Genomic DNA, 25,669 nt, shown 5'->3' with positions numbered 1-25,669 from the left:
TACCCACACGCAGACACATTATTAAGTAATAAATGGATTAAAATACAATGAGAAGGAGGAATGAACAAAAGTGCCCATCACTCTAGCTCCTGACGGTAGATGACTATGGCCAGCCAGCCATATTCTGCCACCACATCTTCCCTGACATGATGGAATGTATCGCCTTGAACTATACGTCAGAATGAAGCCTTCTTTTCTTAAATTGCTTGTCAGATATTTTGTCGGGGCAATGAGAAAAGTAACTAACACAGACATGTTGGGTAGACGGGTAGAAGAATGGATGATGGATGGATGGATGATAGATGGATGGATGATTGGTTGGTTGGTTGATTGACTGATGGATGGATGGTGGGTAGAAAACTGGATGGGGGATGGGTGGGAGTAGATGGATGAATTAATGAATGAGGGATGTATGAACGAGTGAATGCAGGATAAATGGGTGGATGGGTTCATGGATAGATGGTGGGTAGATAAATGACTAATGAGATGGATGGACAAATGCCAAGATAAGTGGGTTATCTGAGCGTGTCCTTAGTTCCAGAGACTGTGCCAGACCTTAGCCTATACCTTTCCTGGGTTTCAACGTGGAATGAGAAAATTCCTCTCCTGTAGAGAAACACGAAAAGGGAACATCAACCATTCTGCAATTAGTTCTCCATTCTAATTATACCCATTCCTGATGCATTCATTAACTTCACTTAATTAGGTTGTCCTAGAGCCATCTCCACTCTGGAGTATGCTAAGTGAGTCTGGGCTGCCCTCCTGAGCTGACGGAGAGTGAGGAAACATAGCAGGTCCAGAAGCCTGTACTCTTCACAGTTCAGGGAACCAGTGGCTAGAAGGGAAGGAGTCTTCGGGATCTTGAGTTGTGCCTGCTCCATCTTTGCTAGGCTAGGTGAGTTAACTGAATTTTAAGAACTGTCTCCCTCCCTGCCTCTACCACCAGCAGGCAAATGCCCTTCCTTGACTCCTCAGCCATCCTCCACCTGCCCACTGGCCACCTGGGCAGCGCTGCCTACGGTTCCAGGAAGCTGCCTCTGTCCCCTCCCCACTGCCCAGGAATCAATACAATCCCCTAAAAGCTCATAACTCGGAGGTAATTATAAGAAGCATCAATTACCCAGCAATGTGGATTTCATGAATTCAATTAATTTGCATGGCGATCGATACGGGCGGGTTTGCTGGGGTCCCCTGGGGAAGTTAGGACATTGTTCTGCACGTTATTGATTTTACAATGTAAAACAAAACCTCGCTCCTCGAATTCATAGATGCCCATTCAGCCATGTTAACTTCCAGATCATTTATTTCTGTATGTCTTTCAACTCAGTTTGTTGCTATCACACGAATGCAGAGCAGGACATAGCAGGGAATAATTGAATCAATCATGCCACACCAGGCCTCTCCTACTCCAGGAAGAGGCTGGCCTGTAAGCTGCCCTTCTTCCTATCTTGTCTGTTAGCCTTCTGGGTCAGCCTCCACTCCCAGCCCAGACAACCCCTTCCAACCTGTCCAGTCCCCTAACTCTAAGTCCCCCAATACCTTTCTCAAATGTATCTGCTTCATTTTGTACCTAAAGAATATGTATGTTGTGGTTAGAGAATAGGTATAACTTTTATTGGATGGATGGAATGTAGCATGGAATCAAGGATTCGACTGAAGAACAAAATGTTCAAACCCAAGAGAGGGTTATATCCAATGCCTACTCAATGGCTTCTCCAGGATCCTTGGTGGGGACCTAAGGGTGAAGTGGAGAAGGAAGACTGGAGAAGGCCTGTTTCGTTTCCTTCCCACAAGAAACAGAATTGAGGACATGGGTATTCCTAAATTATTCCATTCATCCTTTCTGAAGGGACCAAGCTGAAGAGTGATACTCAAAGAAATAAGGAGGGGGCTGGAGAGATGGCTCGGCAGAGACGAGCACTTGTTGCTCTTGCAGAGGACCCAGGTTCGATGCCCAGCACCCACATGGTGGTGCACAAGCAGTTTCAGGGAACCTAATGCCTTCGTTTGACCTCTGTAAGCACCAGGCATGAATGTGGTACACAGTCAGACATCATGTAAAAACACTCACACATAAAATAAAATGAATAAATCTTTTTTTAAAAGACATTTTAAAGAAATAAGGAGCCAGCATCCTTAGCAAGCCTTGCTCCCTAACTCCAGGGCCCCATCTCTGCTCTATGCTTGAATCTTATTGTTTGCAAGCCAGATTATACTCTAGACAGTACCTATATGGCACACATGGATTTACACACACACACACACACACACACACATACACACGGAGCAGAGACAGAGAACGAGAGCATTCGTCTAGACACAAGGCTGGAAGCAACCATCTAGCCACACATACACACCCCACAGAGCCCCATCTCAGCCCAGCACCCATCCCCACATCTGGAAGAGGGGGAGCCTGTTTTTAATTTGCCTCTGCCCCCCCCCAACCCCCATCAGGATATTAGACAGCTAAACAGCCTGTGCCTGTTTCCTTCAGATAACCAGTTCCTGACGAGCCCCCTAATTGTCCCCAGAATCTCAGCGCTGGTGTATAGAGTAGGTCATTTAACCAACAGTACACACAACTAAATAAAAATCCATTTTCCAAGAGAAAATTCTATTCTTATCAGAGTTTTGCAAGAGGGTTGTGAGCAGCCCGCGTTAATTGAAGCTTTGATGTTGTGGGAAGAGGCCTCTAATCAACGCCACAAAGAGACGGGCTCCTGAGTGAGCCCCTCGGCCAAGGAGCGGACACTGGGGAGCAGAAATGGAGAACCAGGAGCCAGGACTCTGGCTAGGACTGGAGGGCTCAGGCTGGCTGTCCTATGCTATGGGGTCCCAGCCAAGCACAAAAGTGTCAGAGAGGCAGAGGGCTGGATCAGAAGGCCAAGAGTCCAGAAGTGAGACAGACTCCATGTCAGTCAGACAGGCCTGGAGTCAGGATCTATTGCACAGATGCTCGCAGTGCGGTCTCTGATGTCACATGAGAGTGGGTGCCTCAATGTCTTCTCTGGACGACCATACCCTTTCTGCCTCCATGAGAGGTCATCTGGTGACAGGCAAACAAACAAACAAACAAACAGAGAAGAAAAATGAAGAACATAAAGTTTCACTTTGGAGAATATTCTAGGAGCTGAGCTGACCGTTTTGTACAGTACTGTGACCTACATGTTCCGTGTTTGTTCTGAAGGCTCCGTAGGGGAGGCTCCCCTCTCACTTTGTCTTCAATGGATCAAGACTGGAGCTGCTGAGTGATTCGCTTCACAACTCACAGCAGAAAGTGACGCGGCTCTGGAGATGGCTCCACCGGCAAAGTGCTTGTCGTGAGTTCGGAATCCCCATAAAAGCTGGACACAGCTGCACACATATCAATCCAGTCCCCTGTGACATGATGAGAGGTAGAGTCAAGAGTGTCCTTTGCTCCTGTCTCAGACAAGCTGGAAAGCAAAACCTGACACCTGAGTTTGTCCTCTGACCCCTACACATACGCTGTGACATGCATCTATCCAGATTCACACGTGAACATGCTTGTGTGCAAATGCACACACACACACACACACACAAATACAAATGAAAAGAATGAAAAAAAAAAAAAAAAAAAAGGCCAGGCAGTGGTGGTGCATACCTTTAATCCCAGTACTTGGGAGGCAGAGGCAGGCAGATTTCTGAGTTCGAGGCCAGCCTGGTCTACAGAGTGAGTTCCAGGACAGCCAGGGCTATACAGAGAAACCCTGTCTCGAAAAAAAAACAGAGCTGGGTGGTACACGTGATGGTGCACACCTGCAACCTCAGCACTCAGGAAGCCCAAGCAGGGGGTCACAAGTTCGAGGCCATCCTGAAAAACTGGAAGGGAGACAGATGGGGAGGGAAGGAGGAGGAAAGAGGAGACAGGAGAGAAGGGAGAGAAGGGAGTGGAGCAGCCAAGCTGGTACTCAACCCTGCTCTCTTGGACTCCAGAATTCAAAGCACTTTCTCATATCCAAGCTGTTCTTTCTGAAGCCAGGTGAGAAGAGTGGTCCCTCCAGCTCTCTGCATCTGGGCTAACCTTCTATATGCATGTCTGAATCATGTAACTCCTCACAGCAGCCTCTGAAGTATAAGGTGAGTACCTGGAGACAAGGTGTGGGGTCTTACAGGCAGTTGTGGAAGGTTCAGCCCCACACGGTCCTTTGGGAGTGGCGAGCAGGTGATGATCATTGTAGTCACAATGGTAGATCAACAGCAAGAGCTGCCCATGGAAGAGCCAACAGCTTCGTCCCCATATCCTAGATGGGGAAACTGGAACTCAGATGGCTTCAGAGAGTTCTCAGGGCCCCAGCCTGTGAACAGCAGCAACAAGATGTCTCTAACCAAACACTCCAGCTGCCAATCTACAGCCAATCATCTAGTGTGTTCTGTGCTCTGTGCTTTACAAAGACACGGAGCACAGAACTTTACAAAGGCACAGATTAGAGCTCAAATGGAGCAGAGAGAGGGGAATTCCAAGCACTGGGTTGCACCGACACTTAAGGCCAGAAACCTGGCTGCAAACACCGGCTGTGGAGTCCTCATGAGTTGGAGGACAGGGTGAAGCCTACTCAAGCTTGCTGCAGGGGCAGTGAGAGAGAGTCCTCAGAGAAAGGAATGGCAGGAACTTGGGAAGAACAGCAACTTGGCAGGAGCAACAGCTCTGCCTGGATAGAGGAAGTTGACCACGGTCACATGACCAACAAACTTACCTAACAAGCCAGCTGCACAGGGGCTAGAGGCTCCAAAATACAGAGAGGTGACAGGAGGCTTTCATGCCACCAAGCCAGAGAAGAGTAGAAAGAGCTCCCACAGAGGTCTACCTAGGTCCTGGGAGAAAGATGTAACATTTAAGCTATTTCCAGGATGGGTCCGGGTGCCTGAGCAAAAAAAGGGAGGTGAGGAGTCTTTCAGGAAACCATGCTGTGACAGCCTTTGATGGCTTTACAAGTTGAGATTTGCCAACAGTGAGGAAACTGAGGCCCAGAGAGTTCCAGAAACTTGTTCCAGAAACCAAGGCTACCAAAGCCAAATCAGAACCCATCCCAGATCGCCAATTCTGAGTGCAGTGCCTTTTCCATTTCTTCAAGCAGACAGGTTTAGGGAACCAAATATAATTCAAAATCAGGAGTTCAACACAGGCATCTAGGAGCAAGCACTGAGCACAGCCAGTGTGGCTGACCTTCCCACAGATTGCCACACCTAGGACCTCCAACAGCCGGTACCTGTGCCCAGCTGTGTCTGCAGTCTTGGCAAGAATCTGACCCTAAAAGAGTCAAGCTTAATGAAGGGAAGGAACAGAGGCAGGTGAGCATGCTGTGCTGCTCCCACAAGGGCAGCCGCCTCTGCTTCCACCTTCCTAAAAGCCAGTAAGGCCTGAGGAAAGATGACGGTCAGGTCCAGGGGACCAATTACTGAGTCAAGGCCAAAATGGGTGAAATGCCTCAAGACAGATAAGCCTCTTACTGTCTTAACCAGCCCAGCTGACTCTGTTTGCCCTTACTGAAAAGGGCCTTTTTGCTATAGCAAGCAAGCATATCAAGAATGAAGTACCGGAAAACATTTATTTTAAAAAAAGGAGAAAAAAAAAAATCCTGAGCCACAGGCACTGGAGAGATGGCTCAGCAATTAACAGTGCTTGTTAGTGTTCCAAGAGAGCCATGTTCAGTTCCCAGCATTCACGAGAGAGTAGGGAAGCTCACAACCACTTGTAACTCCAGGTCCAAGGGATTTGACTCCCTCTTCTGGCCTCTGCAGGTACTGCACACAAGAAAAGTACCCATATACTCGAAAATACATTAATTTTAAAAAATAATAATAATAATGGGTTTCGTGATGACATCTGCATCTATATATACATATATACACATAGACACATATACATATATACATTGCACATACACACACACATATATATAATTATGTATATGAATATATATATATATATATATATTATATATATTATATATAATTCTTAACTCATATTTATTCACCCATTACCTTCTCTACTCCCGCCTGTCACTGGCTTGCTTCCTTCCCTTCCTGTTTTCCATCCACTCATCAGATTTTAGCTGAGGCAGAACTTATATCTTGGAAGTCTGGCCAGAACCCCTATCATCTTCCACCAATCCTGTGGCTTGCACAGCTGCTAGCCCCGTTCCCTTCCTACATGCAGTATTATGCCTACCCCGGGCGGTGGCCACTACCTCAGTGTCTGGCTTCCTGGATCCTGAGCCTTTGGAGGGCAAGGACTGCATCTGATCATAACGTCAGAGCAACCAGGGTATTTGTTGGAAAACACATAAAGTCCACCCTTTCCAAGATATTGAAGCATAAGCCACCTCGCTTTTCCACCCCAACCCTCAACCAACACAGGAAGTCCTGATGTCTTGCAGATGGCAGCAGCTTGGGCACATACACACATGCACAAGCCTGAACTCACCCACTCTGTGCTTTCTACCCGCCGGCTTGTTTGGTAGCAAATCAGTTTTGGGTTTGTTTTGGTTTGGTTTTGGGGGGGAATTTTTTTGTTTTTAACCACTTTTCTCCATTTTTCTGCAATATCCTCCAGCAAACCAAGCATCCCCTTCTTGGGATGTTTTCAATCTGTTTTATGTTGATTTTAATTAAAGAATTCGAAACTGAACAAACAGTTCCTAGCAGGTGGCCATACAAGTGTGAAATAAGCAAACTGTTTTATCTGCCACAAACTCTGCTAGTAAATTTCTTCAAATTAATCCCAGCCTCAGAGAGTCTGCTGATTCCAAGGAGAGAGCTAAGCAATCCCGGCCTCCAAATATTTGCTTTTGTCCTGGAGACAGGACTGGTGGAGTCTGCCTTGGCTCCACCCCCCGGGGCTGCCAAATCTCCCAGACCCATCCCTGGTATCCCATTAACATAACTCATCTGGCCAGAATAAGGCTCCCGTGATCACACCACTGCACTCCAAAGCCGAAGTACTCAGACTACTCCAATAGAGTAATCAGAGAGCAGGGAGGGCTCTCGGCATTACCCTCCACCCACCACAGCGACTGCTACTGCCCCACCTGAGTTCAGCCCACCTCATTAATCCTGGAACACTCCAGGCAGGTACAGACTTGGGCACACTTGGTCCGCTTGGTCCATGTCTCAGGTAAAACTCAGGAGGAAGGACTCTCCGCAGGAAATGATACTGCCTAGTCCTGCCCAAGACCAAGAGCAAAAGGGTTTCCTTCCTCACCCAAGATGAAGCCGTCAGTCAGCACATCCTCTGAGAGACTGGCTTGTCAGGACACAGTAAAAGTTTTAGCATTTTTCTTACTTTTTAAGCAGGCATTGGCCCATACCTGGAATCCTAGCTACCCAGAATGCTGAGGCAGGAAGATAACCAGTTCAAGGAAGGTCTTTCCAGGTTACAGAGTGAGTTCAAGGCCAACCTAGGTAACTTATCAAGACCTTGTGTCAAGATTAAAGTTTTTCTCGGATTTTTTTAATGTGCATTGGTGTTTTGCCTACATGTGTGAGGGTGTCAGATGCCCTGCAACTGGAGTTAGAGACAAACGTGAGCCACCATGTGAGAGCTGGATCTAGAACCTGGATCCTCTGGAAGAGCAGCCAGTTCTATTAACTGCTGATCCATCTCTCCAGACTCTAGAAAAGGTTGTGTCTTGTTTGTTTTTAAGGGTTAGGGGTACAGCTTGCCTAACTCATGTGAGGCCTTTGGGTTCAATCTGTAACATGACAGAAGAAAATATATTACTCCCAGATACCAAAATGCCACATATTGGGGCACTTTATTAAAAAAAAAAAAAAAATCATCTATGACAGAGGCAAACATGACCCAACAACGAGAACCAGGAATGACTCGGGCAGAGGGAGTAGCTGGGAACTTGTTCAGCAATTAGGGGTTTTAGATAAATCACATCTGCATCTATATATACATATATACACATAGACACATATACATATATACATTGCACATACACACACACATATATATAATTATGTATATGAATATATATACATACATGTACATATACATATCATGTAACATATCACATGAAAATGAATGTGTGATTTTAGTGGGAAAGGCAAGATACAGGACAACATATATGAGTTCATTTTCCTCTTAGTATTTTATGGTCATGCATAGAATAGTGTATGTCCATAAATAGTATATAATCCTTACGTAATATATATTCCCTTTGAAGACCTATTTATTTATTTAATGTGCATGAGTGTCTTGCCTGCATGCATGTCTGTGCACCATGCCTGGTGCTTGCCAAAGCTAGAAGAAGCATCACATGCCCTGTATCTGAAGTTACAGATGGTTATGAGCCACCATGTGGGTGCTGGGAATTGAACCGGAGTCCTCTACAAGGAGAGCCTCTACAAGATGTGGCTCTTACCAATGAGCCACATCCAGAGCCCCTATAGGGTATATTCTACATGTATATGTAGTGTGCTGATATTTGTATGCATATACAGTATGATTTATATATTCTATATGTACTATAAATACCATACCTTTATTCCAGATATGTAATGTGGACATGCACACAGGAGGAAAAAGTGACTGAAAAGATTTAAACTAAGGATTAAAAGTGGCTGCTTGAACTGGATAGGTGGCTCAGCAGTTAAGAGCACTCGCTGCTTTTGCAGGTGACCTAAGTTTGGTTTCTGGCACCCACATCAGGCCAGTCACAACCACATGTAATTCTAGCTCTGCGGAATCCAGCGCCCCCTTCTGGCCTCTGTAGTCGCTGCATTCATATACACAAGTATACATGTACACACATACACACACAATTAAGAAGTAAAAATAAATTCTGTAAAATGAATTATTTTACATATAAATGTAAGTAGTAGATTAATCCAGTGGCTGTATTTTTTTAACCTTTGCTAATCCCCAATAACCACACAGAGAAACCAAGATTTATTCAAGCTGCACCTCCATACTGGGCACTTAAATGATCTATAATAACCCCTATGCTGATCTGGCTCCTTCCCAGCCCCATCCCATAGAACTTGCACATTATTATTGATCAGCTTTTGAGGATTCAGATGTTTTTTCTCACTGAGTCTGTACTGACCCTCTCCTCCTAGTAGCAATCTAAATCTCTATCCCCTCCCCCACCGGCTGGCAGAGCTTCTGTCCTCCTCTTTCTTCTGCTTAGCCACTGGGTGGTCAGCATTTATCGACAAGGCAGAGAATAAATGGTAAAAATTGTTTACACAAACTTGAGACAGAAGATTCTAGACCTACACATTACAACGCTATGTCTGGATTTAAACAAGATGCAAGGGCCAAGAAATCAGCCTTTGAATAACACAAAGATAACTTTTGCACTGTGCACAGAGATATTATGCCTACAAAAGGTTTTAAGAGTGGTTGTCTCTCTGGGTACTAGAAATATAGGTGATATCTTTCCTTCCTTTTCTTCTTAAATAATAACTTCATGAATTTTCTATTGTTGAGACCCCTGGTTGAGAAGGCAGGAGATTTAAATGGGGACCAAGCATTACACAAGCACGCGGTCTAACTCAACAGCCAGATCTGGAGCCATCATTATTACACTCCCCATTTCCTAACCTGCACACAACATAGATGGAAATAAACGGTCTACAAATATGTTCCCAGCTTCCAGTGTGGCTCGACGTCTGTGTCCTACAGTACACCAGAATAGAAGAGTGGCCAGAAGGAGTAGACACAGAGAAAGTACACGGCATCACTGGTTTCCATCGTCACAGCTCTGGATTGGTATTTACTGTATACTGGGTGCTGTTCTATTATATACTTTAATCAAAGCATAGCACAGAATAACAATCCCTGTGCCCACTCCAACTGCAGGACAACCCTCAGAGGAGTGTGCTATTTCTCACCATCCCCAGAAGTGGAATTCTTTCTGCTTGAGGGGGAAAAAAAAATTCAGCAGCTACCACCCTGTCTGTCAGAGCACAAACATTTCTCCTGGAAACCTCCACACTGGCCTCCTCAGCCTGTCCAGAGCCAGCCCTACTCTTGAAACTTGAAAGTCTACATCTGCATAACAGCTTACAGACAAGGAAAGAAACTTCTGTGTCTATTAAGGGGATCTTAACTGTTTTATAGACATCTAAATCTCATCAAATAAACTCAACAGACACTTCTTCCTCATGATACAAACAAATGGGGAGTCCGCTTCCCAAAGTCATTCATAAACGCAGTCTCCCGTCTCATGGCTCCACCCTTCTCTAGGACCCCAGTGTGGGAACAATGGAGAAAGTGAAGAAATTCTTGATTGTATAGGACTATCCTAACTGGGCATGGCTGGAAGTCTACGGCTCCTCTGCGCATAGCCCAGTCAGGGCAAGGATTTAGTTACACAGCCACAGTGAACTGTAAGAAAGGCCAGGAAACGTGCAGCGTGTGGAGTTTTTCATGGAGAGGCTTTTCCTCACCTCAGTCTTTGCTTTACCTAGGACCTGATGGAGAAGAGTAGCCAGGGACACAACGGACGCTAGAAACACAGTGACTTCTCAAAGCCACCCAACAAGAAGTGAATAAAATGCCCCCCTCAGTCCCTCACAGCCAAGACACTTAGAAAATCTAGGTCACCAAGGACCACTAAACTGCCAAAAACAATATGCTTCTATCTTCCTTACTTAGCCTTTCTGGGGTATTTGAGCTCAGTACACTTCCTAAAGCGCTCCCCTGTCCCAGTCTCATGACCTTATGCTCTCCTCACTGTCCTGTTTTCTATCTTCCTTCTTTGTGCCTGACAGGGCTTTTTCCCTTACTCCTTAATGATGTTCCACCACCATCTTTATCCACTCTTCCTATCTCTTCATCTTCATCCTGTCTCTGCCTGGGGCACTCACCTGTACTGTGCCTCAGGTATTGCCTTGCCATGGCCACTGACCTAAGTGCTAGAGAGCAGAAGCATGCATTGCTAACACCTGCAGCCCTCAAGCTCAGCATCACCTCTGCTGCCCACAAGCTCAGCATCACATCTGCTGCCCACAAGCTCAGCATCTCCTCTGCTGCCCTCAAGCTCAGCATCACCTCTGCTGCCCACAAGCTCAGCATCTCCTCTGCAGCCCACAAGCTCAGCATCACCTCTGCTGCCCTCAAGCTCAGCATCTCCTCTGCTGCCCACAAGCTCAGCATCACATCTGCTGCCCACAAGCTCAGCATCTCCTCTGCTGCCCTCAAGCTCAGCATCACCTCTGCTGCCCACAAGCTCAGCATCTCCTCTGCAGCCCACAAGCTCAGCATCTCCTCTGCTGCCCACAAACCCAGCATCACCTCTGCTGCCCACAAGCTCAGCATCACCTCTGCAGCCCTCAAGCTCAGCATCACCTCTGCTGCCCACAAGCTCAGCATCACCTCTGCTGCCCACAAGCTCAGCATCTCCTCTGCTGCCCACAAGCTCAGCATCTCCTCTGCTGCCCTCAAGCTCAGCATCTCCTCTGCTGCCCACAAGCTCAGCATCTCCTCTGCTGCCCACAAGCTCAGCATCTCCTCTGCTGCCCACAAGCTCAGCATCTCCTCTGCTGCCCACAAGCTCAGCATCACCTCTGCTGCCCACAAGCTCAGCATCACCTCTGCTGCCCACAAGCTCAGCATCTCCTCTGCTGCCCACAAGCTCAGTATCACCTCTGCAGCAGGGCTCACCCTCCACTTCCTAGGGTATTTTCCTTTTCTTGGGGAATAAGTCCACCATCCACATCTCACCCAAGAATCATGTTGGCAGTCCCCTTGGATCTAGTCTTGCCTGATGCCATAGCAAGATAACAATAATCCTTACCATGTGGGCCACCCAGGTGCCTCTGGGCATCATCTCCATTGGTTTTTCCAGTTCTACTGTCACCCACCATGCCCTCCCAGACAACCAAGAGGCATTTCCCTTGGTCCCTTTCCCTCCAATCTTTCTGTAACTTTCTCAAAAAGCACAGAGAGGTGGCATGTATATGGACAGGTGCACACCCTTGAGGAAATACCTTCTGGCCCCAGACCTGGAACAAAAGCCTCTGCTTTCTTGCTTATTGCCTACTATCCATTTGTGAATTACAAGACCAGGGAGAGATGTCTTAGTGGGCAAAAGCATTGATTGTGCAAGCTTGATGAGCTGACCCCGCCACCTCCATGGTGCTAGGCTTAGCCCCATGCAATAACTGCCATCCTCTCAGTTAGATATCACAATACCCAGTAACGGAGCAAATCAAAACTCTTAACACTTATCATTAAGCAATGGATTTATATATAGATAAAATCTCAATATACAACATGCACACACAATTTAAACAAGTTATCCGAATTATCCTGACCTTTAGATTTCATATCTACCTATGCTACTGAAAGTCACATGGGTTCACATTCACTGCCATTTTCTGCTGCCTTTCTCTCCCCCACCTCTCTCTCTCTCTCTCTCTCTCTCTCTCTCTCTCTCTCTCTCTCTCTCTCTCTCTTTCTCTCTGCCACCCTTAGCTCTGCCTCCCTTTTTTTCTGTCCAATCATAGGCCTCTTGCTGCAAATAGATTGGGCAGGGAAATATCTGCCACATTTCACCCTTTCTGTTAGAATTAAAAAAAAAAAAAAACACTTTCTCTCAAAATATAAATTGAGCATGGCTATTACCATTTTGTAATTGTAAGGTACAAGATAGACCTAATACCCAGTCCAACATTATTGTCAATAAAAAGAACTCTGTCATCTATCCTAACTAAAAAGACTATCATTCTGCACCTGGCTTTTGTCCTGACTTTAGATTGAATGCCATATGAAACCATCCTCTCAAATCTGTTCTCTCGAAGTAAATAGCCTGAGTTGGATATGAGACTATTAGTATTCAACTCTACCAGAAATCCAATAACGAGTAAATTAACTGAAAATATGGGAAGCACAAAGTTTCCAAAACTTAGCCAAAATATAGAGACTGCTGATCACCTGGACAACCTCTTACACATCAAAATGTTGACGCATCTGGTCTTTGGCCTTCTGGCTTAGAAACATCTGACAAACCTTAGACAAACAGGAATTATTAAGGACAAGCCTATTCTGTCTTGGCAGAACTAAGCTGTCCTAACCTGTAATTTGTGTCCTTTTTTGGACAGTATTTAGTCTGTAGATGAAATGAGGTAATTCTTGCCTAGTGACTGTCTTGCCACTACTGGAGTAACTCTATAGATGCTCAATTTCTTCTTTGAATCCAAGAAAAAGAAGCTGTCAGGAGCAGACAGGTCTCTAGTCAAATGATCCTTAAAAAAGAAATCTCCATAACATCATGTTCCATGGACTTCTGACGTTTTTGAAAACCAACTATCTATGTAAAGTAATCTGGACTGTTGTCCATTAATTACTCTAAGCTATTTCTAATTGAAATCTAGAAAACACCCTAACAATAAACTCGAAGCCATAAATTTGCTATTAGGCCCTTAACTCACAGGCTAAACCTCTCAGATCAGTTTAGAAAAGCAGTTAAGAAGGACTGTGTCTAAGCCTTGTACTTACAAAATTTTGTATCAATAAAAGACATTTATACCAATGAAAACCTTGGTTTTGCATTAAAATAAATTCTGTACCAAAATAAGAAATTATGACTTCAGCTTAGTAACAATTATAAAGATTTCTACCAATAGATAATGGCTATGTAATCAATTCTAAATATTCACCCTGTTCCAATTAAGACCTTTACTTAATTCCCTAGAAAGACAACCTAATAATAACACCCTCCAGCCCCCAAAACTCAGGGAATTGGGATGCCAACTCCTTATAACTTCTTCAAGCTGAATATGGGCATTGAGATATTTTGAAGAGGGATAGGGAAGAAAGAGTAAACAGGGGAGTTAGTTGGCCTTAAGAAGGCCACACCAACAATTTATTTAGTCTCTGATGTCTGTGTCTTAACTGGATCCAACTGGAAGTCCAGAGCATCAAGAGTTCAAGCAGGTCAGTTCAGCATGCCTGCTGAGGAGATTTACCAAGGCTGTATATTTTGTAATATACAAATCTCAAAACAAATTTTAGTATCATCAAGATAATTTTTTGCTTGATTCTCTGGAATCTAGTCCTCTGGAGGCCTGCCTCTGTCAAATTTTATCCATATTATTCTGGAAGGTGAAAATACCTTAATCACCTTTTCTTAAAACACAAAAATTAAACCTTTTTCCCAAATCAGCATATCCTTGAGCCAGTAATCAGAAAACCCATTATTTAGACCTCTCTCCCAGAGAAATAATATAACCACAAAACTCAAAACCACACACATTTTTAAAATTAAAATGACCTAAAACAAATGAAGTACACTAAAGTACTGTACGTACCTATTATTAGGCCTTTCCTATTTTGCCAAGCAGGACAAAAAAAAAAAAAAACAAGATTCCCGTGGGGTCTACATTAGACAGAAATTTGAGTACCCTGTTTGACATAATAAACAATTTTATACCAACTTACTGTTCAGTGTTCGGCTCTCTGACTCAGAGCAGCCAACTTCTTATACCACGTGTCTGTTGATCTCTCTACCTGGAGGCACAGACAAATTTTCCTTATCTTTGTTCTGAACCACAGACAAAATTCTCCATGTGCATCAGACAAAACTGTTTATAAATCTATCCTAAAAACAAATAATCCCAATTTTATAAATTCACAGTCAAATCCCTCTGCACTAAAAGGCAGGCAACTTCATTCTTTTCCTAGCTAAAAGGCAGGCTGCTGATCCCAACAATAGGGGACCAGGGAACTGCTAGCAGTCTCTTTGTTTTAAAGTTTCCACTCTTGAGTCATGTGACTCATTTACCGCTACTCAGATACTCACTTTTTAAAAAAAAATACAATTCTAACTCTCAGGTTAATAATCTTAAATTTCTATTGAATTTTTGTCCCACGTTAGGTGCCACCTGTAGCAGAAGATATTTAAAAAGGATGGCCACTGGCTCCTGCCACGTTCCCGCACTAAGCTCATCACAGCCAGGCGGTCTCTGTGGCACCGGCCAGGGCTCCAGAGACATTGGTGTGGCTGCTGCCTCTGCTCTTGGCCTAGCCCCTAGGCCAACCCCGCCACCTCCACAGTGCTAGGCTTAGCCCCATGCAATAACTGCCATCTTCTCAGTTAGATATCACAATACCCAGTAACTCAGTAAATCAAAACTCTTAACGCTTATCATTAAGCAATGGATTTATATATAAATAAAATCTCAATACTCAAGATGCACACACAATTTAGACAAGCTATCCCAATTATCCTGACCTTTAGATTTCATATCTACCTATGCTACTGAAAGTCACATGGGTCTACATCTGCTGCCATTTTCTGCCGTCTTTCTCCTCTCTCTCTCTCTCTCTCTCTCTCTCTCTCTCTCTCTCTCTCTCTCTCTCTCTCTCTGCCACCCTTAGCTCTACCTCCCTTTTTCCTGTCCAATCATAAGCCTATTGCTGCAAATAGACTGGGCAGGGAAATTTCTGCCACACACCAAGAACAAATATTAGTCTAGGGAAGACTATTCTTGCTATGGTATATACATTTGACCATGGAAACCATGGTAGAAACAGCAAATATTAAAACCCAGACTACTGCACCTGAGCTCAAAGGCTGGAGGTCTCACTTTCTGGCTGAGGTAATGCCAGGCTTTTGGGGAGAAAGCCCTCCCCTGGTCTACTCTATTCTCCACAGTAGCTTTTCTCTCCTTCTTACCTTTCAGCTTCATCCCTTCTCAGGTAAATGACTCCTGAGCATCTCAGAAGCTGGCCTACTTCTGCTTCCTTTCCTGCTCCATTGTGTGTGTGTGTGTGTGTGTGTGTGTGTGTGTGTGAGAGAGAGAGAGAGAGAGAGAGAGAGAGAGAGAGAGAGAGAGAGAGAGGAGAGAGGAGAGAGGAGGGAGAGAGAGAGAGGGCATATATTTATGCTTGATGTATATGTGTGGTGTGTGGGTGTGATATATGCAATGCAGGTTCATGGGTGCCCATCTATATGCAGAGGCAGAATGAGGACATCAGGTGCCCTGCTCTATCAATATTTGCATAGTCCCTTGAAACAGAGCCTCTCACTAAACCTAGAGCTAGGCTGACAGCCAACAAGCCCAGTGATCCTGTCTCCTGAGCAGTAGTTACAGGCATATGAAGGAATCTTCAAGTCCCAAAACAATCCAATTACCCCCATGCCTTAGCATTGCTGGCACCTGAGGCTATCACATGTGGAGTTATCATTTTATATACTCTAAGTAGAGAAGAGAGATGGCCCATCAACATTCAGTCATGAAGTGGACAGGGGCTCATAGAGACTGGCCTCTCCTGAGCAAGCTATTAGCAGTCCATGGCACTGGGAGAGGGAAAAGCATTGTCTTCAGTGATGTATGAACTAGTTAGCTGCCATGTTTGATGGATAACTTCTCACCCATGACCTGTAGGTGACCCTGGTTAAACTCAGTGAGTGGATCACAAAACAAAAGGACATGATAATGAGGAGAATTTGTTTGTGGGGGAAGGGGGGAGAGTAAGAGGGAGTAGGTGAGTGTAACCAGAGTGTATTACATACATGTATAAATAATCAAAGATTAAATCATTTTAAAAATTATTTAAATTTAGATTGAAAAATGTTAATAATTACATCTTAGGTAAATGTTTCTAAACATACTACTTATAATACAGAGATCATCAAACTGGATTAAAAATCAAGACTGAATGCTTAAAACATACAAGAGGCAGCAATATTGAAAGTATAGAATTAGGGGCTGGAGAGATGGCTCACCGGTTAAGAGCACTTGCTGCTCTTGCAGAGGACCTGACTTACATCAGGAACACAACCACCTGTAACTCCAAGGAACTCGCTGCCCTCTTCTGGCTTTCAGGGCCACCTGCACACATGTGCACACACCCACAGACAGAGACAAATACACACAAAATAGTATTTGTTTAATAATAAAAAATAACATAAACACTTTTCAAAAGAAAGCAATGAGGTGCTGAGGAGAGGGTAAAACATTTGCCACGTGAACGTGAGAATCTGAGATGAGGTCTTCAGAATCCAGATAAAACCAGACACAGTTGCACAAGTCAATAATCCTGGCATAGGCTGGAGAGATGGCTCAGCAGTTAAGAGCACTGACTGTTCTTCCAGAGGTCCTGAGTTCAATTCTCAGCAACCACATGGTGGCTCACAGCCATCTGTAATGGCATCCAATGCCCTCTTCTGGTGTGTCTGAAGACAGCAACAGTGTATTAACACATATACAATAAATAAATCTTAAAAAATAATAATCCTAGCACACCTACAACAAGATGGGAGGAGACAGGTGATCCCAGCAGCTCACACACACCAGCTAGTCTGGCACACACAGCAGTGAACAAGAGACTGTCACATAAAAGGTAGAAGAAGAAAAACAATGTTCTCCTCTTACTGCTGTACCTGTGCTCCATAGAACACACGCATGCACACACACACACACACACACAACTTTTAAGGAAATCTTGGAACATAGTTTGAAGACACAGCATTTGGCTAGTATGAGCAAGGCCCTGGGTTCAAAAAAACCCAAGGAACCACAAAAAATACAGTGATCTCAAAGATGTTGAAAGAGAAAATGTTCACAGTGACAAAAAGATCAGTAACTCAAGAAAAAAAGTAATACTAAATGTGTTTGTGTATAACTGAACATCTAAATGTAAAAACAAACAAACAAACAAACAAAAAACCCTGTGATTCACTATATTAGCAGGCTAAAGCCAAAAAACATATAGCCAAAAAAATACAGAAAATTGTTTTTAAAAAGGCAACGCCTATAAGTGATTTGTTTTAATCTCAACATTGTTGAGGGGTTCTATTTAAATCGGTGTTTTCTTGGGCCAACTATCTAAGCGGCAGAGGCTCTGCTTAGCTCTGCCGCCATATTCAGTGGCCAGAGGCCATGCGCACACCACAGCTAGGAACGACCAGCCAGAAACGCCAGCCCTGCCACCCATGAGATGCCAGCGTGGGAGATGGCTCTGCCAATCTTCTACACTGTCTCCACAAGGCTGGGCTGAGCCCAGACCATCCTGCCATCCACATGGTACCCAGTAGAAAATGAGACTCTAATGCTTAAAGATTATCCAATAGCTTTATCTATTTGGTAATGCTCAAATAAACAAGATGCTCACACAATTAGAAGTGTTAACCAATAAACTAACCTAGATGTAAGTTGTTACCCAGGACTGCTCTCGGGCCAAGCATGGTTCCCCATCCTCCTACATCTGTCTCTCTCAGCTCCTCCTCTTCCTTCTCCTCTTCCTCTCCTTCTCCTCTTCCTCTCTGCTCCTCCCACCTTTGCTCCTCCCAACAAGCGGGGAAATTTTCCTGCTACACAACATATAAAGCACAACTTTAACCCTATAGAGGGTATCTTTAATTGTATGTACACACATGTGCACAGGTTTGCATACAGGAGTGCAGTGTCTGATGAGGCCTCAGATCTCCTAGACCTGAAGTTACAGGTAGTTGTGAGCCACACAACATGGATGCTGGGATTTGAATCTCAGTCTTCCACAAGAGCAGCACATGCTCTCAACCACTTAGCCATGTCTCCAGCTCCCATAAAGTACATTTTAAAACTCTGTTACTAATATTATACTTAATGTTGAAAGACTGGATGCTTTTCTCTAAGATTTCTCTAAGATAAAAAAAAAAAAAGGTTTCTGTTTTCTTCTATTTAATGTCATCTAGCCAATGCAATAAGACAAGAAAAAGGCACAAGTCCACTTGTGAGTGATGACAAGTTGTCTTCACAGATAAAGATAAGTTTATAAAAAAAAATTCCAACAAACATGCAAAAAAAACTCACTATAACTAAAAAATGAGATGAACAGACTCGGAACACAAGGTTAATGCTTTAGATAGTATATCTACATACTAACAAACAGTTGAAAGCAAAATCTAGAAATAGTTCTAAGGTTGAAGTGACAGTTCAGTGGATAAGGAAGTGTAAAAAGAAACCAAACTGAAGCCATTTTGAATAAGGGTCCCAATATCTTCTGGGTAACCGACAGCCTGCTTAGCAGAGAGAGACATGTACATGGGTAACTGACTCCCTGGATGGCAAGTTGAGACATGAATGCTAGGCAAGTGGCCCCACAACAGTTGAATAAACCAACCAACGAGAACAGGACATGCATACCATAAAGACTTGTTCCTAAGGAAGTCCCCTTGCCATACATCCTGACTGGTGGGAAAACATAACTGTAACTTGGCACAGATGTTTGTGGTATTCAAGCTTAAAAGCTCTATAACATTCTGGTTCCAGGTTTAGTTCCCAAGTCTGTTCTGCAGCCCTGTCTGATCAGTGGTGACCTGATTTTATCATCTGCATTGACCTGGTGTTTGAATCGTGTTGGATCTAAACTGACCTCAAAATAGTGAGTACCATGCAAGTGTAAGACCAGAGTTCAGATTTCTAGAACCCACATTTAAAAGCCAGGCAGGGATGGCAGCTGCTGTTGGCAATCCCAACATTGGAGGCCGACAGGGGATCCCTGCCAACCCCAGGTTCAGTGAGAGATCGCACCTCAATAAACAACGTGAAGAGAGCTGATGAGAGGCTCACTGGGTGAAGGCACTTGCTCCCAAGCCTGGAGACCTGAATGAAACCTACATGGTGGAAGGAGAGAACCAGCTCCTGCAAATAAATCGTCCTATATAGTCCACACGTGTTGTGACATGCATGTATGTGCACACACACAGGGAGGAGGGAGAGAGAGGGTAAATCCATCTTAAGAATATTTAATGGAATGCAATCAAGGAAGACATTCAACATCAACGTCAAGCCTCCACATGCACATCCACAGACACACATCCCCCACCCGAACAACATATAAAACTACAATAGTAGTGGTGCTAAAAATAACATTTAACAGAATTTGTGTAAGACATTCACATTGAAAACGTACCAACCATTGCTGAGAAAAATACAGAGACTAGAGATGTGCTGCAGCGGCAAAGCCGAGGGCTCGATGTGACGCCACCCACCCCCAAGAATCTACGTAGAGATCAATGAAAAACCTAGTCAAGGACCAGCGGGCCCCTGTCATAAATTGACATTCTGTTTCAAAGGGAAATGAAATAAGATGCAGGGCACAGGGCGGAGGTCTTACACGCCTTGATTTTATAACTTACAGCAAAGCCACGGTGCTCACGGAGCATGACTTGACGTGAAGATGAACACATAGATCAATGAAGCTGACATGCCAGAAGCCTGCCCAGCCACACATCATTTGATTTCAGACAAAAGATCCATGTAATCCAGTGGTGGGGGTGGGAGGCATTTGCAACAAATGGCGGTGAGAAACTGTATATCTTCTTGTGGTGAGAGGAGAGGATACTTTACATAAAATTTAACCTGAGGAGCTGGAGAGAAAGCTCAGCAGCTAAGAGTACTGGCTGCTTCCCAGAGGACACAGGTTCAATTCCCAGCACTCACAGGGTAGATTACACTAGTGTCCTGGGGGTTACCACATCCTCTTCTGACCTCTGCTAGCACCAGGCATGTATGTGGTGCATAGACGTACAGACAAAACACGTATGCATGCAAAAGTAAATAAATAATTTTTCAAGCTTTAACTTGAAATGAACCATAAATGTAAGCCTAAGACCTGGTTTTGGAACTATGAAATTCTGGAAGGGAGCAAGAGTAAAATTTTTTATTACCTTCAATTTAAAAAGATTTTAGGGCACAAAAACTAAACACTGTCTCTCAAGGTCACCTTTAAAACGAGGGTCAAGGAACCAGGTTTACCATCCCTGCATTCAGGAAGCTAAGGTGCAAGGATGTAGAATTCTAAGTAAATCTGGGCTACGTGGTGAGAGGAAGGGCAAGAGAGAGAAGAGGCAAGCTCTCAAGGTGTGTTTAAGGAGACTCCATCTCCTGTCCATTTCTACACAAGGACTCTTGGAGCACCTTCATCTTCCTAACCCAAGCCCTCAAAATAACCAATTCATTCTCTCCCCGCAACCCGTGTGTGTGTGTGTGTGTGTGTGTGTGTGTGTGTGTGTGTGTGTGTATAGGGTGTCTGTCTGTCTATATGTCTGTCTGTGTGAATAAGCATGGGTGTCTGTGTATATGAATGTGTGTGTGTGTTTTTGTATGTGAATGTGTTAGTGAATGGGTATGGGTGTAGTTGTGTGAGTATGTATGTCTCTGTGTGTATGTGTATGTTTGTGTATGAATGTGTGTGTGTGTGTGTGTGTGTGTGTGTATGTACGTGAGTGTGTGCATGTCTAAGTGTATATGTATGTCTCTGTGTGTATGTGTATGTGTGTGTGAGTGTATGTGTCTATTTGTGTGAGTGTGTGTTTGTATCTGTGTATATATGTGTGTCTGTAAATATGTGTCTATATATATGTGTGTGTATATGTGTGTATATGTGTATGAGTATGTGTGTACATATGTATATATGTGTGGGTGTGGGTATGTGTCTGTATGTCTGAGTGTGTGTGTGTCTCTGTGTGTATATATGTATGACTTTGTGTGTGTGTGTGTGTATACAGAAGCAGATGTGCCATGGTATATGCAAAAGTCAAAACAAACAACATGCAAGCCCCACAGGGACCTGGGACAGGACCTGGGTGGCTTAGTCTTCATCAGCTTCACACAAGCTAGAGTTACAGGGAAGAGGGAATGTCAACTGAGGAAACGCCTCCATCAGACTGGCCCATGGGGGAAGAGGGAATATCAACTGAGGAAACGCCTCCATCAGACTGGCCCATGGGGGAAGAGGGAATATCAACTGAGGAAATGCCTCCATCAGACTGGCCCATGGGGGAAGAGGGAATGTCAACTGAGGAAATGCCTCCATCAGACTGGCCCATGGGGGAAGAGGGAATGTCAATTGAGGAAACACCTCCATCAGACTGGCCCATGGGTGTGTCTGATGATTGATGTGGGAAAGCCCAGCCCACTGTGGGGAGTGCTAGCCCTGGGCAGGTAGTTCTGGAGTGTGTAAAAAAGCAGGCTGGACAAGCCAGGAGCAAGCCAATAAGCAGCACTCCTCCATGGCCTCTGTCTCACTTCCTGCCTCTAAGGTCCTGCCTTGACCTCCTGCTCTGACTCCCCACAGTGATGGCCTGAAACCTGGAAGCGTAAGGTGAAATAAACCCTTTCCTCCCGGGTTGTTTGGCCAGTGTTGATCTCTGCAGCAGATAGCAAGATAGGGCAGCGCCTGACTTGCCTTCACTGATTTAGACGCTGACAGGGGCTGGACACTCTTACTGAGGGAGCAACTGCACAGTCTGGTACCACTAGAACCAGCCTGCGGGACAAACAAGGAGGGAGTTTCGTTCTCTTTTACAAATGAAAAATCTAAGGCACAGGGAAGTGAGATGAGGTGCCCAAGGCCACACACTGGCAGAAACAAAGCTGATTCCTCACGGGGTGCCTTTTCTCCATGTATGCTGCTCTGCTTCTCAACCAGAGAAGCCCAACTTGGCCCCAGCAGAGAGGGGTGCTAGTGGACACCTGGCCATCTCACCCACTCTTGCCCTTCAATCTCCTGCCCCCTCCTCTCTGGCCTCCCTTCCTTAATGTGCAGGCCAGACAGTGCCACGGTAAGAACAGACATCATAGATTTGAATCCAGTGGCCATGTGATGTTGAACAACATATTTCTCTGAAACCTCTTCTCTAAAGCGGGGATCAAACAGTGCTCACCCCAAAAAGCAAGATAAGGATTTATGCAGGTGTATGTGCTCTGGGCATCTGCGTTTTGCTATTTCTCTCTCCCTGCTGTGTGACCCCATATTGGTGTGTCCAATCACCTACTGGTGAGTCTGTCTTTCTGCCTATAGCCCAAATGAGGCCCCAAGCAAAGCAGGAGGGACCTTCATGATCCGGCAGCAGTTAGAAGAGAGACCTGGAAATCTATGAGGGAGGGTTACAGCTGAACGGTAGGGGCAATACACAATCTTATCCTGAACAAAAAGGAAATGGGGTGGCTGAGAGTAGCCAGCACGCATGCACCAAAGGACCTGGCCCTTGGAGAACAGAGGGTGACAATCACTTGCCAAGGCAGGTGCTGTGTCAGGATTTGCTGAGGGACTCCTATATCCCAGACCAAAGTCAAAGAGACCCAACTCTGGGTCCATAAGCAGGCTGGCATCAGACACAGGGAAAGTCTTGGGTCTTCACATCCTAGGCAAGGAAAGAGCACAGAAAACCTGGCATCCAGTCAATGCACAGTGGCCATTGGAGAGCAGTCATGTGACCCCTCTGAGCTTCCTTTTCCTCAATTATGAAACACTGTGGTTCTAAATGTCCTGCTAGTAGCTGTGAACACTCAGTTTAAAGATAGTAGAAAAGAGGGCCCTTGGTGAACCACATGAAACTCTCTCTGTGGTGCATCCTGCTGGCACCGGCTTCATGGCAGAGCTCCCACCACTACCCTCTAAATGGCCAGCTCACCCCTGTCTCTTGCCCCACAGTCACAGAGAATGCCTTACCAATGAAGATACCAGACAGACAGACAGACAACAGACACACACACACACACACACACACACACACACACACCCAAAGCAATCTGGCAGCATGGTCCCGCTGAGCCAGAATCCTCCATCATGAGGGGAGGGACCACAGTGTTCAATTCTCAGCAGTGTCCATACCTGTCAGCCTCATGTAGGTAGCGTGAGATCGGCCACGGTGGGACTATTTACACCACAGAAATTGGCAAACAGGACAAACCAGGGTCCCACTGCTTGAGCTAACAATCCACATCTCCTTCCAGTGGCCAGGAGCTGAGCAGCTGGCTCAAGCAGATTGCCCAGCAAACTCAGCATCCGGCTGCTTTCCAGGGATTCACCCCTAATTAATATGGATGCACACCTGGCCAGGAGCAGGCCACAACCCGCATATCAATGTTCATGCACCTGAGTGTACCCACACATCCTCTGTCTAGCGTATCCCTGGGCATAGTCTGAGAAGGGAAGGAGACAGACCCCTGCTCTCATCAATTACAAGAACAAGCTCTGAGCCCCTTCTGGTCTGAGTGGTACCAACACCCTTCCCCTGTATCCCTGCTCTGCCACCTCAGCCACATTAAGATCAAAGGAGAACTTGGCAAACCTCCAGCATCCCTAGGCTGCCACTGAAGGGTGCCACCATGCAGTCCCTAAACCCTGTCATTATGACATGCCCATCTCCAGACTTTCACTCTATGGAAGTTATGTTTGGGGCATCTTTCCCACTGAGACTAAGGGCCTGGTGCCCCCTGAAGCTAGTCTGCATGACACTGCCTCCTCGGGCCCCCTCTTACACATCCCATAACCTAGATGACCTCTCCACTGAGGCCAGGTGAGGGGATGTCAGGAGAGGACAGGGAGAGCTGCTCTGGGGAGAAATGATTGCCCTGCATGCTGGGCCCCCTCTACATGGTTCTGTTTGATGTTGTTGCTGTGTTCCAAATCACATACTCAGGTACCTCCCTCTCCCTCCCAAAGTACTGCATAGAAGTTTCCAGTCTACGACTAGAGAGTATGACCTTGAATATCTTAGAGAGGTTGTTGAGGAAAAGAATCGGCCACATGTTCTAAAAGCCATTAAGATGGCCCTACAGAGTTGGGTATCTTTTTTTAAAGTCTTACCAGACATGTTAGGTGGATCTTTAACACTAACACTTGGGAGGCAGACGCAGGTGGATCTCTGTGAATGTAAGGACAGCCTGGTCTACACAGCAAGTTCCAGGCTTGCCAGGACTATATAATGAGACTCAAACACCAAAACAAAAAGGGGGGTGCAGTGTTTACCATACAGCCCAGGCCAACCTCCAACTGACAAGATGCCCAGGCCGACCTTGAACTCTGATGTTCCTATCTTGGCCTCCCAAACTCTGGTATTACAGGCATATAACACCATGCCCAGCTAGTGTGGTGTCACTGCCTGTTGTTGTAATTAAATACCCTGACAGAATTTATTTGCCTCACAGTTCCAGGTTACAGCCCATCACAGTCAACATCCAGATCAGAGAGCAAAGCCAGCGCTCAGCTCCATTTCTCTACTCACGCAGTCCAGGATCCCCAGCAGAGGGAATGGTGCCGCCCACAGTGGAAAAATTTTCCCACTCATCAAGACAATTTCAGACAGACAGGTCAACTTAATCTAGACAACCTCTCATCGAGACTCCCTTCTAGGTAATTCTAGTGTGACAAGTTGACATACCACCATATCAGCTAACTGGTATCTTTATGAAAAGCAGGAGTTTGGGCCCCACGATAAACTCTGAGGGAAGACATTGTGAAACAGGGCAAGAGACACCATGCACAGCCAAGAAGGTCTTCCTAAGCAGGCCATCTTCACAGTCTTAGGAGTCAATTGCACCAGTGGATCATGGGGCATTTCAGCACTGTGGTGGTTTGAATAGAAATGGCCCCTAGCAGGCTGGTATAGTTGAATGCTTGGTAATTAGAGAGTGGTGCTGCTTGACAGGGATTAGGAGGTGTGGCCTTGTTGGAGGAAGTGTGTCACTGGGGGGTGGGCTTTGGGGTTTCAGATGCTCAAGCCACACCCAGTGTCTCTCTCTTCCTGCTGCCTTCCGAATGAGATGTAAAACTCTCAGCTACCATGTCTGCCTCCACACCGCCTACCATGATGATAATGGACTAAGCCTCCAAAACTAGACACAAGCCCCAATTAATTTTTTTTCTTTTAGAAAAGTTGTTGTGCTTATAGTGTCTCTTCACAGTAATAGAACACTG

At 45.2% G+C, this 25,669-nt stretch overlaps 1 long non-coding RNA gene across 1 annotated transcript; it reads right to left on the bottom strand.

The window, feature by feature from the left end:
- Nucleotides 1–1,285: 1,285 nt before the first annotated feature.
- Nucleotides 1,286–7,307, bottom strand: LOC143439143 (uncharacterized). The gene is made up of 5 exons (XR_013107534.1): nucleotides 7,065–7,307; nucleotides 4,716–4,833; nucleotides 4,107–4,316; nucleotides 3,166–3,378; nucleotides 1,286–3,046 (listed from the first exon to the last, which is right to left on the bottom strand). It is a non-coding gene; the product is annotated as an uncharacterized LOC143439143 (long non-coding RNA).
- Nucleotides 7,308–25,669: the final 18,362 nt, after the last annotated feature.

The sequence above is a fragment of the Arvicanthis niloticus genome, chromosome 26 (genome assembly GCF_011762505.2).
Source record: "Arvicanthis niloticus isolate mArvNil1 chromosome 26, mArvNil1.pat.X, whole genome shotgun sequence".
Taxonomy (NCBI): domain Eukaryota; kingdom Metazoa; phylum Chordata; class Mammalia; order Rodentia; family Muridae; genus Arvicanthis; species Arvicanthis niloticus.
The sequence above is the reverse complement of the archived record's forward strand: the minus strand, read 5'-3'. Positions and strand labels throughout refer to the sequence as shown.